The sequence below is a fragment of the Panthera leo genome, chromosome B2 (assembly GCF_018350215.1).
Source record: "Panthera leo isolate Ple1 chromosome B2, P.leo_Ple1_pat1.1, whole genome shotgun sequence".
Lineage (NCBI taxonomy): Eukaryota > Metazoa > Chordata > Mammalia > Carnivora > Felidae > Panthera > Panthera leo.
Genome location: NC_056683.1, coordinates 50785564 through 50799075, shown reverse-complemented (window position 1 = coordinate 50799075; position 13512 = coordinate 50785564). Strand labels below are relative to the sequence as shown.

Below are 13512 nucleotides of genomic sequence, written 5' to 3'. Positions count from 1 at the left end.
TATATTAAAATTATATTAAAGAGTTAAGGCTCTGATACCACAGTGTTTCTCTGACTGTATTTTTCTGACCTATACAGTTGAAATTACAGATCGAAATTTGGAGAGAGAGACAGAGAAAATGCAGTGTGAGGATGTTCAGGGCTGGGAAAATAGCTGCAGGCAGTCTTATGAGATATACTCTCCACAAGAGACAGGAACCCCTCAACTCTGCTCTTACAAGAGGGCCACCACCTCCTCCCTGATGAAAGTGCGAAGGAGGAGGAGATGGGAAAAGCAGAGCAAGGAGGGGAAAGGCAAGGGAACACGGGAGATGAACAGGAGTGGCAGCAGAGGAAAAGAGAAGGGAGAAGAGAGGAAGGCAGAGACAGGAGAGGACAAGGGGACAAAAGAGATTTGGAAATAAGGAAGCCCTAACCTAGTGGCTGCCAGTTGGAGTGATCCAGCACCTGGAGGTGTGGAAATTTAAAGGGGCGGTTGTATGTCCCAACAGTTGAAGTTTGGGTATGGTGGATATCATGGAACTGTGGATGGTCCCACAACTAGATAGTCCCACATCCTGCTTAACCATTGAATTAATTCACGTAGGTGACAAAGTCAGGACCCCAGTCTATTTCCCACATTCACACAGTGTTTTCTCTGGGTTTTGATATAGGCTGAATATCCCCGCAATGCCACTAAATTGGAGGGAAAATTATATGTTGCTGTGTTGACAATTTTTTTTAATCAGGGGGAGCTTATATGCTGTTTTGCTAATAACTTTACTTAGATTACTCACCACTGGAAAAATCTCATCTCCTGAGGTAAGGCTACTCTCAATAGGTGACTCACACCACACCCTGTATCAGCACATACTCACATTTGCAGATTCCACATATGGGTGCAAACATTTGACTACATCATTATGACTTTGCTATAGTTGGTCCTGAGCTAGAAGTATCATACTATTTACTTTCCATTTACTTTCCTTTTGTTCTTTCTTTATGATTCAGCTGGGCATAACATTGATTTTCAATTATGTGTATAAATAGATTAGGTTATCTAGGAAAGTCACTTTAGAATAGTCAAAAGAGTTTTAATAAAAAAATTTTTGTGGGCAGGGGGTTTTGGGGACGATGGGATTAAACTCCTATCCTAGAAGCAATCCTGACCCATCCTTTCCCTAATCCATTTCCCTCTTGACCACTTCAACAGTAGGAGACGCTGGCCTATAGGAGCCCTCCCAAAAGAGGCACTGGACTCTGGCCCTCTCTTCCCTGGATCTCTGATGTCTCATCCCAGATGTGTGCTGTGTAAGGAGGTAAGTAGACCTGCAGTCAATCACTGGCACTAATTTTATTGTATAATAACATGATACGAAAACAAAACATTTCATTTTGAAAATGTGGTGATATTTCTGGTTAGTGGGTCTAGTTGGAGAAAATGTGACTGCTTAAAAATGGTGCCCCTGTGGCCCAGATCATTCAAAGATCAAGAGGCCTCTGTAGCATCAACAATCACAAATACTCCAGAGCTGGACTTCAGGGGCTCATTCCATCCCCTTCCTGCAGAGATGATCCTACAACCTTGGGCAAACACATAGATCCAAAATTTCCATTAGCTGAAAAGGCCATAAAAACAATGCTTTTCAGTGAGGAAAACACGCCAAGGTTCAGATCCAGGATGGGAGTATTTCCCAGGTAGAAAGCCAACGGAGTAATGGTTAAGGAAAAGACTTTGCATCCAGACCACCTGGGTTCATAATCTTAGCCCTGGTGCTCATCAGCCCCGTGACCTCTGGTGACTTCTACTCATCACTGCCATCAATTGGTTTGTTTGCTGTAAAGGGAGGAGAGAAATAACACCTGCCCAATAGGGTCCTTGTAACAATAAAAATGGTATCTGCTGTCAAGCATCTGAAGAAGAGTTTGGCACACAGGAATCAATAAACGTTAGCTCTTAGAATTCTTCTGCCTGGGAAATTTCCTTCCTTTGACTCTAACAATGCTTACGTGCGATTCTGCTCTACCAGGTACGTGGTGTTCTTTATGACCATGTCATCAAGTACAGATCAAATTAGAGGGGAAAGCTCTAAAGGAAAACAAAGACACCAGAGAATTCCTCTTTGACAGGCGTAGACTAAGACAAAAGGAGTTATGTGACCGCTAGCCATATATTCAGAAGAGTTTAGACAATACAGCGCTTTGTTATATTTCATGAGTTCATAGGACCCAAAGAAGCTAATACAGTAGAACAATAGCTGACATATCAGGTTTTTCAGTCATACTATCAGTTGCTGACAGGTTGCCAAACTGCCTTTGGCCTGGCTCTGAATCCACATCAGGCAAAGTATTAAAATGATCATTTCCATTTAACTTTGAAAGTCCCGGGTTATCTGAAAGATAAATCAAAATCAAATGTGGCCTGTGCATCTGATGGCAGAATTACTGAGCTGACTCCGTTACTGAGGTATCTAGACAGTGAGCAGGACATTTAACAAGAGGAGAGGGGAACGCTCTATGAAATTTATTTGAATTATTCTGTGTCAGCCCATAGTTGGTATCTTAGTTTCCTAGGACTGCCACAAATTACCACAGACTGAATAACTTAAAACAATAGCTGTTTGTGCTTTCATGGTTCTGGAGGCTTAGAAGTCCAAAATCAAAGTGCCAGCAAGGTTCTGGAGGCCTGAGAGCGAGCCTGTGCCATGCTTCTCCCCTGGCTCCTGAAAGTTATCAGCCATCTCTGATATTTCTTGCCTTGTGGCTACCTCATTCCCGTCTTTGCTTCCATTGTCATGTGGCCTCCTTCTCCCTGCACATCTCTGTCTTTACGTGGCATTCTCCTCTGTGTGTGTGTCTGTGTCCAGATTTCTGTCACCTTATGAAAATACCAGTCATATTAGATTAGGATCTACCCTAATGACTTCACCTTAACTTGATTACATCTGCAAAGACCCTATTTCCAAATAAGGTGACATTCACAGGCCCCAAGGGCTAAATTAGCATTTCCCTATATCTTTTGGGAAGACACTAGCCAAGCAATAACAGGTGACGGAAGTTGCTAATTGCTGAAGACAATTTGGTGTTTATCAGGTTCTGCCCTGCATCTGAGCATTTTCATTCCTTAGATAAGGAGGGCAAACATGTTTAACCTTTGGACTTGATTTTGGCCAGGATCAGTCTCTTCTAGTAGTTTCTCACTCAAGTTCTGCGTTTGGTATTTTCCTGCATTTTGAAAGAAACTGCATTTGCCTCATCTTTGAATACATTAACTCTCTATTTGGATAAGCAGTGCCAAAGAAGGCCAAATTAAATGGTCATTGTTGCCAGTGAAATGGGAGAAAGAAAGAGTAGTGGCCGCGTAAGAGACACTACTCAACTCTTAGCAGAGGCCGTCTGTGTATGAAGAACTTCACTAGATGGGAGGAAAAAGTAGCAAACAGGATCTCGGTCCTTAAAATAAAAAACCCGCAATAACACGTTCCAGCCGCTTCTGTATCTTAAAAGCAGACAGGAAGTTTGGTTTGAGGCTATTCGCTTCCAGAGTTACAAATGGAAGCTAGAAGGTAAATGACAGAGACACACAGGTAAAATGGTTCCTCCTACCCCCCATCCTTTAGGAAAAAAAAACAATTAGAATTTAAAAATTGCTCATGGAGAGTATAAAATGTATATATCTGTTTGTCTGTTCATTTCTATCGTGGATCAGCAGCGGTGGTCCACATGCCAAATCTGATTGCTGCCTGTTTTGTCAATAAAGTTTTACTGGAACACAGCCATACCTATTTGTCTTACTGTCTATCACAGATTCCCACCACAGTGGCAGAAATGAATATTGCCAGCAAGGCCTAAAGTATTTACCACTGGTCTTAAAAGAAAAAGGTTGCCAACTCTTTATTTAGGTTTAGGGATTAGGAACTAAAGAATACCTTAAGACACCAAGCAAGAATGGATTACACATGGGTTACAAGTAGTAACTTGCAGCAGATCTCTTGGTATTACCATTTATTTGACAAGCCTATGAATTTAGTGGTAAAAGCTTGGCATTAGTGCCTATTAGTACAAGCCAAGTAGGATTTAAACAACAAACCCTGAGTAATCCTAAGAATGGAGATCCCCAAAGTCAGTATTATTAACAGTCAGAATCCTAGACCTGGGGCGCCTGGGTGGCTCAGGCAGTTAAACATCTAACTTCAGCTCAGGTCACGATCTCATGGTTTGTGGGTTTGAGCCCCGTGTTGGGCTCTGTGCTGACAGCTCAGAGCCTGGAGCTTACTTCAGATTCTGTGTCGCCCTCTCTCTGCCCCTTCCTTGCTTGCTCTCTATCTCTCTCTCTCAAAAATAAATAAACATTTTTTTTATTAAAAAAAAAAAAAAAAAAAAAAGAATCCTAGACCTGATGGTAAAGGAGAATGAATCCCAATCCAGTAGAGCCTTCTAGGGCTCAGAGTAGGGTGTAAAAATCTTCTTCTACTTGTTTGTAACTACATTTTGGTGTTGGGATGAAATCTAGCACAACTTCTCCCTGCTGTTGTTATTCTTGTACTTTGTCCCTTTTTCTGCCTGGGTCACCAAACCATGGGAGGGTATGCCCAAATAGTGCTGGAGACCCCACACCCTTCACAGGGTTCTCCCAGAGCACCCCATACACCAGTGCTCTATAAAAAGCAACTGCCACTTTATCCCAGGGGCTGAGGTTTCTCTCTAGGCCCCAGCACCCCTTCCTCAGGCCTGCTGCTTTGATCTGGTGCACCCACATTCTCAATCCAAACTGTGCCTCTCTGGCCGGCCCCTATGGATGAATGCCTTGGCCCAACTGTCTGCCCAGCTTCCCATCAGATCATCTTTGAATCCAGGCCTGCTGCACAAGTGCCAGACCTGATCTCTCCCAGTCTGCTCTGATCTCATCATTTTTCCCCTAAGGGCACAATGTCCAATCCCTGCCACTAAGCCACGGGGACTTCTGCGTAACGTGTTGGCTGGTCCCTTTTTGCTGAATCTGTTTTTCCATGACAGTTTCTGGGTTAACTTGTCTTAGAACATACCAGGACTTGAAAGGTCTGCTAATCCCTTATGTCCTAAGAGAATAAATTAGTATATCTGTATCTATCTATCTATCACATATTAGAATATATAGTGTGTATATATACATATATAAATTGTGTATATGTGTGTGTGTGTATATATATACATATACATATATATATATACACATATACACACACACACACACACACACACACACACATATATATGACACTTAGAAGTGTGTCTGACTAGGGAAAACATCTAATATATGTTATTATCTTATCAAGGTCTGAGCCAGCAGTGATAGTTTCTTCAGCGCTACATGGTATTCAGAAAGCTTCTGGAACCAAGCATTTACTTCTAAGAACAATATTCATCTTTAGGATGCTGAAACTCTAGTCATATCCAGTATCTCTTTTTACTATTTCTCAAGTCCTGTTTTCAGGTGGAGAAGAAAGACTTGTAAAATCTGCCTTTAAGTACAATGAGAAGGCAAAAATGCCTGTACTTATCTTTCTCATTTTTAAGCCACTGAAACTCATTTTGGCCAATAGATGGGTGATCCTTGAACCCTCACAAGCTTTGTCTAAAACAGAAGCATTTTTTTTCTCATCTTCCTAACAGAATGTCTTTTATACTTTTTCCCCAAAAACCAGCACGGAAAGAACCACTAAGAGCAAGAGGCAGTCTACTAATCCAGTATAAGTCCACCGGGGCCATCTATCTGTATGTCTTGTTAAATTATCCATGTTTATGATGTGCTAAGTGTTTACTGCTCATTTCTTGAGCTCCAGGTCCCTCATGACTGGCTCCTTGCACTTTGAGCTCTTCCACCAGCTGGTCTTAGGAGACAAAACTGCAGGAAGACATGTGACAGAAATCAGGAAGCAAAGGTGCTGCTTCCCCAGCATGAGCCAGAGTGGAAACAGGCCTATTTCAAAGATTGTTTGGGACAAAGCCCTGTGGTACTGTTTCTAATACTACATGTCTGGTGTCTGTTCCAGAAGTAGCAATGTAGGATAGATAATAACTAATGGGCCTGTAGGGACCAGACCTTATTGGTGGCCACTGGGAAATTTCAGACAGTGGGCATGGTTCCAGATGTGAGATAATCTGTTATCTTTAGACTCATTTAGAATCACTGGAGTTGGAGCTGAGCCCATACTGGCTTGCAGGGAAAGGACCTCCCAAGGACATTTTGTCCAATGCAAAGCCCAGAAGATTCCTTATATCTTGTACTTGCTTTATTGTTGCCCTTATCACACAGTATCATAGATATTTGTATTCCCCTTTTAAACTCTAACCTCCTTAAGGGCTTTGATCATATAATATTCATGTTTAAGTTCCCAGTGACCACTGATCAATCAATTAATTCATCAATCAATCAAATTTAACTTTAGGTTTAAAAAGAACACTGTATTTACACCCTTCAATTTAGACCAAACAGTTGAGATACTAATGAGGCTTTAGGGCCTCCTCCAGGGTGGATAAAAAGTGGTATCTTCCTCTCCTCTGCTTCTTTCTCTGGGATTATTCACAAATGGACTGGAAATATTGGTCCCACTCTTGCCTTAAAGCTAAAAGGCTCCCGGGGCTCCTGTGTGGCTCATTCGGTTAAGGGTACAATTTCAGCTCAGGTCATAATCTCACAGTTCATGGGTTCGAGCCTCACGTCAGGCTGTGTGCTGACAGCTCAGAGCCTGGAGCCTGCTTCAGATTCTGTGTCTCCCCCTCTCTCTGCTGTGTGTCTCCCTCCCCTGCTGTCACTCTCTCTCTCTCTCTCTCTCTGTCTCTCTCTCTCTCTCAAAAATAAATAAACATTTAAAAAAATTAAAAAAAAAAAAAAAAACAACTATAATGCTCTGGATCTGTGGCCCTCGAAGAACACCTGGGACTAATGAAAGTTCTCCCACCCATCTGCCAGGTGGCATCAACTCCCTCCAAGCCTAGATGCAGGAGTTCACCCAAATGCTTGTTGTACTTGATTACAGCATCCTCTCCTAGGAGGGCAGATAATTGCTTCCATATTCTGTGTCTCTGAATGTCCTTTCTTTATCTCATCTGATGAAAGATCATCTCTTGTCCTTTTGGTGCTGACAGTATTCACCATCCTAGTACTCCCAGGGTTTCCCTGACCAAACACTCTGGAAGTGTGCATGACTCATCAAGTCCCATCTTCTGGATGTTACAGTGGCATAAGTAGTACAGTAGGGTCACAGCCGTAGCAATAGAGGTGACCAACCTGGCATTTTACCTGAGAACAATGACCACTGCAAGTTCTTTCCATTCTTTATCCCCCTGAATATTTATGTTGTTAATTCTTTGCATGAATCTACATTTGCCTTTCTGTTCCTTTATCTTAATCCTTCACTCTAGATCAGTTTGGATTCAATGACCTTTATGGAGCTATTTACAACCTACTGGTTTATCATCTGAATCTGACCTTCTGGACCCTGGCCTCTGGTCAAATATTTAATACAAAACAAAGACTATTTATTTATTTATTTATTTATTTTAATGTTTATTTATTTTTGAGAGAGACAGAGAGAGAGAGACAGAGCATGAGCGAAGGAAGGGCAGAGAGCGAGGGAGACACACAGAATCCAAAGCAAGCTCCAGGCTCTGAACTGTCAGCATAGAGCCCGGTGTGGGGCTTGAGCTCATGAACCACGAGATTATGACTGAGCCAAAGTTGGATGTTTAACCGATTGAGCCACCTGAGCACCCTCAAAATAAAGACTTTTTAAATTTCCAAAGGATAAGTATCAGAACAGTACCAACCCTTACAAGTCACCATGTGTCTGAGAAATAACTATTTGGATGTTAAAAAGCTAGCAGAAATACCTGACATCCACATCCCCCTGGTTGAACTGACTACAAGAAAGGGGTGGAAAATAGAGAAGGGGATGGAAGGGAAGGAATTATGAGGTATGCTGGCTCAATGCCATGTGCCTATGGGGGAAACAAATTCTTTGACACCCCCAACAATGACTCCCAACCCTTTTGGAATTCTGGCATCCTATCATTATCTACTTGACCATCTAGTGTTGATGTGACAACTTCCAATCCTGCACTTGCATGAAAATTAAATGAAATCCACTTAATGTTTTTAAATGAATGTGAATTAACAAGAATTTTATTGCAGGCATTTTGCAGCATCCCTTGTAACAGCTTGTATATAACACATTGGCTAAGAGGAACACCACTTTTTAAAACAAAATGGTGCAGTCATATAGTCGTTACAGCCCTGGGGTCATGTCAGGTGAGCCTTGCCACATCCATCCTGGAAAATAGCAGGAACAGTTGGCACCTCACTCAGGGAGACAGTGCAAGAGTGAAAGAGTTCCCAGGTGGTCCAGGCACACTTCCTACAAATGAACTCCAGGACATAACCTCAAAGTCTTCCAGTGGACCCTCCTTTACTTGAGCTACTTTCAGTCATTTTCAGTCCTTACAAAATAAATCATCCTTGCCTAGATCATGCTGAATTGGCACATAGAAAAAGGATACGTGAATACCAGTAAAAAACTTGGCAGGCCCAGGCCCTGCCTCCATCTGACCTTCAGGGCACAGTGCCACGTGGGGGGTAGAAGGGTGACAGAGAGGTGGCCTAAGCATCTGGAGTTGCTGATGTGCTGCCCAGCTTTGCTACAACCAGATCTTGCACTCACCTACCCAACAGAGCCATCTATCCGTATATGAAGATGTTTAACTCTACAAAAGGGGGGCACTTTGCTTGGCTCCTTTGACTGGTATGTTTGGATAGAGCAAGAGGAAAAGAGACAGTAAACAACATGGAAAGGAAAAATAAAAGATGGAGAGACTTGTGGCCGATATATTCCCACCCAAACATACACACTCCATTCATTCTACAGAGCACATAAAAGACCCTAGAATTAGGAAAAGACCGTTCCGTGAGAATAATACTCACAGGGCTTTTCAACAAAATGTTTTTGCCCTATAGACCTACAGAGCAGTCTGGCTGACTCATTTCTACTATAAAACACGCTCCAATTTTCTCCGGCCTTAACAGAGAAATATGAAACTTGAAAAATGTTTATTTCCCCAGCTTCTTGCAAAGCCCTACCTCCCAAGTTATTGTGGTAACTTCCTGACTTCCACCCCCGTGTACCCACAACTGCTTTATTTCCCTCAGGCCTACGGCCTGGTCAACACATATCAGTCAGTTTCCCAAGGCTCTGCTTTCTGCCATGTGGCCATGGTTGGTACTAGTTCACACAGGAAGTGTCCCCAATTTCAATGGAGATTTCTTCAACAGTAAGTGTTAGCAAGAATGTGGAGAAAAAGGAACATTCATGCACTGTTGGTGGAAATGCAAACTGTGCAGCTACCATGGAAAACATAGTTTCCTCAAAAAGTTAAAAATAGAACTACCCTACAATTCAGTAGGGTAGTTAATAATTACACTATTGGGTACTTACCCAAAAAATACAAAAACACTAGCTCAAAGGGATATGCACCCCTATGTTTATAGCAGTATTATCTACAAGAGCCAAATTATGGAAGCAGCCCAAGTATCCATCAATAGGTGAATGGATAAGCAAGATGTGGTATATATATATATATATATATATATATATATATATATATATATATATATACACACACACACACACAAGGGCATATCATTCAGCCATAAAAAAGGAAATCATGCCATTTGCAATGACATGGATGGAACTAGAGAAAATAATGCTAAGTGAAATCAGTCAGTAAGAGAAAGACAAATACCGTATGATTTTCACTCATATGTGGAATTTAAGAAACAAATAGAAAGGGGTGCCTGAATGGCTCAGTTGGTTAAGTGTCTGACTTTGGCTCGGGTCATGATCTCACAGTTCAGGATTGGAGCGCCATATCAGGTTCTGCACTGACAGTGAGGAGCCTGCTTGAGATTCTCATTCTCTTTCTCTTTCTCTCTCTCTCTCTGCCCCTTTCCTGCTTACACACACTCATGCATGCTCTCTCTGTCTCTCTCTCTCTCTCTCTCTAAAAAATCAATAAACATTAAAAAAAAATGATGAAGATAAAAAAAGAAGAGAGATACAAACCAAGAAACAGACTCTTAACTACAAAGAACAAACTGATGGTTACCAGGGCAGGGAGTGGGGGGAATGGGTAAGATGGGGGATGGGGACTAAGGATGGCACTTGTGATGAGCACTAGGTGGTGTATGGAATTGTTGAGTCACTATATTGTACATCTGAAACTAATATAACTCTGTATGTAAACTATACTGGAATTTAAAAAAAAATTTTAATGGAGATTTTTTCCCTCTTGGTGTTGTTGACTGGATGGAATGAGAGAGCAAATGCAAAGTTCCAGGCTGAGGGCAGGCACCCAAGAAGCCTGTACACAATTTACTGTGGGGATCTGGCCTTCCCTCCTGAGAGAACAAAGTACTTGCCTCCTTGGAGTTAATGTAACTGTAGGTCCAAAAGTGTATGGAGTTAAAGGGCAAGTTTACAAGGCAGTGGGCTGAGGATAGAAGACTTTCTGCTCTGGGGGTAACTTCTGGTCCCACATGGGTGGAATATGCTTTCATATGCCTACTACAGACTCAGATGAATACCTCAGGCAGCTGAGCAGGAGAACTCAGCACAGTGCTGCATAAGGATCAAACTGGAATTCTGCAGATAAAATTTTATTGTGAAAGAAAGATGTGAATGGGGAATTACACTTTGATGATGTTAAATTAACTGATTTTTTAATATACTGAGATGAAAAGGAAGTTTAAAGTCATTCTTATTATTAAATGCTTAGCCAATTCAGAGTCCTTTGGGGGAACCAAAATGTCCATTGATATCTTTTAAAAAATTACTTATTTTAGAGCCTTAATAGATCTCTTTGACTCTGTGTTGGCAAAAACTTCAAATCTATCACTCATTGAAATTAACTTTGTTTATTAAATCACTTTTGATACCAAGAAATTTCAAGCTTTCAAATTCCAAGCTTTAACCATGCAGGAGAAACACCAAATCCAGATAATGAATTTGAGTGAATTTAGCTGATGATGTGGCTGGGAATTTCATTCTCAGAAACAGCTTAGAAAATGATGTCATAAGGTTGTTAACATGAAGACAGTAATACATGTCACATCTGTGTCTGTCTTTGTGGTTTTTAAATTTAACCAGTTAGTTATTCCCACACCCACACTATTTTCCATAAAGAATAAAAGAGCACTTAGAAGATTTTATGAAAGATAGCTTGATAACATAAGATACGTAGAGGTGGTAACCAAAGGGGAAAACCACAATAAGTTCCTGAAATAGAAGTAGGAATGAATCCAACAAAGGATTATCTATTATATGAAACTATTTAGTGACTTTGGTACCACCTTTTTAACCAGGTGAGGAAAAAATAGTTTGGCTTTTTATAAATAGAAAATGTTTAATTTTTTGCTGTTTCCAGTTTAAACTTTACCCATTTGAATCACATTCCAAAAATACTCCAGTGCACATTTCAGAATCTTCTGACTCTTCTTTGAATCAAAATCGTAGCTTATTGTCCAATGAAATGACTATTTTTTCTACCTGATAGTTTGAAAACAAGGACTATTAAATCACTAGAAAATCTTGCATGAAAGCAAATCTCAGGAATAGTGTGAACTCCTGGGAAGTGATGGGATTTTTAGGGACTAATATAGTGATACGTTTATATCTATATATATATTTTAAGACAGAAAGTTTATGCAGGAATTGCTTGCAACTTTCTGTTTACAGGCTAAGACCTCAAATATACCCTACACCTCCACTTAATAACTATTCTTTTTTTTTTTTAATTTTTTTTAACGTTTATTTATTTTTGAGACAGAGAGACAGAGCATGAACAGGGGAGGGGCAGAGAGAGAGGGAGACACAGAATCCGAAACAGGCTCCAGGCTCTGAGCTGTCAGCACAGAGCCCCACGCGGGGCTCGAACCCACGGACCGTGAGATCATGACCTGAGCCGAAGTCGAACGCTTAACAGACCAAGCCACCCAGGCGCCCCTAACTATTCTTTTACTTAAAAGATTTTCCCAATAAAATTTTTGCTCTTATCAGGTTTGGGTCCCAGCAAAGGCAGTCACCTTGCAAATTTCAGTAACACATAGCCCTTAGGTGGATTCAGCATTTACAATCTTAGATTTTCTAAGTGCTACTTTCCAGTATTCTGTCCCATATTCTGTCCTACTGAATCATCAGAATATCCCAGAAATTCCAGCATTCTGGCAAGGAAAAACATATGTATGTATGTAGGTATGTGCGTGTGCATATGCGTGCGTATGTATGTATATATATATATATATATATATATATATATATATATATATATAGTATTTATCATATTAAGGTGTACTTGGAATTCTTTTTATTCCTAGGATATATCCCAATGGTTATACATTAAATCGCTGTTTTTTAAGCCCCTTGAAATAATTTATCTTTGTATAGTTAAGCTACTAACTCAACACAGTAATCTTTATCTTACTTTCTGTTTTAGGAATTACTTTTGAAATTTAATTTGATTTTTATAATGATATAAAAATGGTTCCAAACTCAAATTCACAAAACAAGGTATAATCCAAAATGTAGTTTTCAATCTGTGTTTCCTTCACTGTAGTCCCAATATAAACAATTTTTTTTCAGTGTTTTTATTATGCCCTTTTGTTGTTATGATTTCAAATATAAGCAAATATTCATATCCCTGCCACATTTTGGGGGTAAATAGTGAAATATATCTTCTTCCATCTTGTTTTTTTCAGGTTATAACATTCTACAGAGTACATATCCATAGAAGCATAAGAAGCTCCTTATTTCTAGCCACACTTCTCCAGTGGTGAGTGTCTGAGTCCCCTATTGACAAACATTTGGATTATTTCCAGCATTTTATTGTTACAAATAGAGTTGCAGTGAATATCTGCCTAAAGATTATAAATTAACTTTGGAGTTTTGGAAACGTTTATATTCTAAGACTATTTTGGAAACTGTTAGATAATTCATGGACTGAAGCGTTTTGTTTGCTTAAACCTTTCTTTGTGTATGTTAGCTATGATTATATAAATATGTTTACTACATTTTCTCTTTTTTAAATTTATTTATTTTGAGGGAGAGAGTATGAGCAGGAGAGGGACAGAGAGAAAGGGAGAGAGAGAGAGAATCCCAAGCAGGCTCTGCACTGTCAGCACAGAGCCCGACATGGGGCTTGATCTCCAGAGCCATGAGACTGTGGCCCGAGCCAAAATCAAGATTAGGATGCTCAGCTGACTGAGCCACCTGGGTGCCCCCATTTTCTCATTTTTCTTATATAATTGGACTTCTGTGTCCAAGTATATGACCAGCCGCTGCAAATGGTCCACAGATGCATGGCAAAGGTATAGCCTCTGCTTATAAAATACAAAGTTCAATACCTACCTACTGAGTCAATCTTATTTTACTTTTTGCTCTCTACAAAATCTTGAGAAAAATATTTTAATTCCTCTTACAATTATATTTATCATTTTCTCTTTGAT

At 40.3% G+C, this 13512-nt stretch overlaps 1 protein-coding gene across 5 annotated transcripts in view; it reads left to right on the top strand.

The window, feature by feature from the left end:
* The window catches only part of KLHL31 (kelch like family member 31), a 196554-nt gene that overhangs the window by 114170 nt on the left and 68872 nt on the right, over positions 1-13512 (top strand). For all 5 annotated transcript variants that reach the window (XM_042939071.1, XM_042939070.1, XM_042939069.1 and 2 more), the window contains exons 6-7: positions 1192-1297; positions 12766-12839. The gene's annotated coding sequence lies outside the window, so the exon portion shown is untranslated. The remainder of the gene's footprint in view (positions 1-1191; positions 1298-12765; positions 12840-13512) is intronic.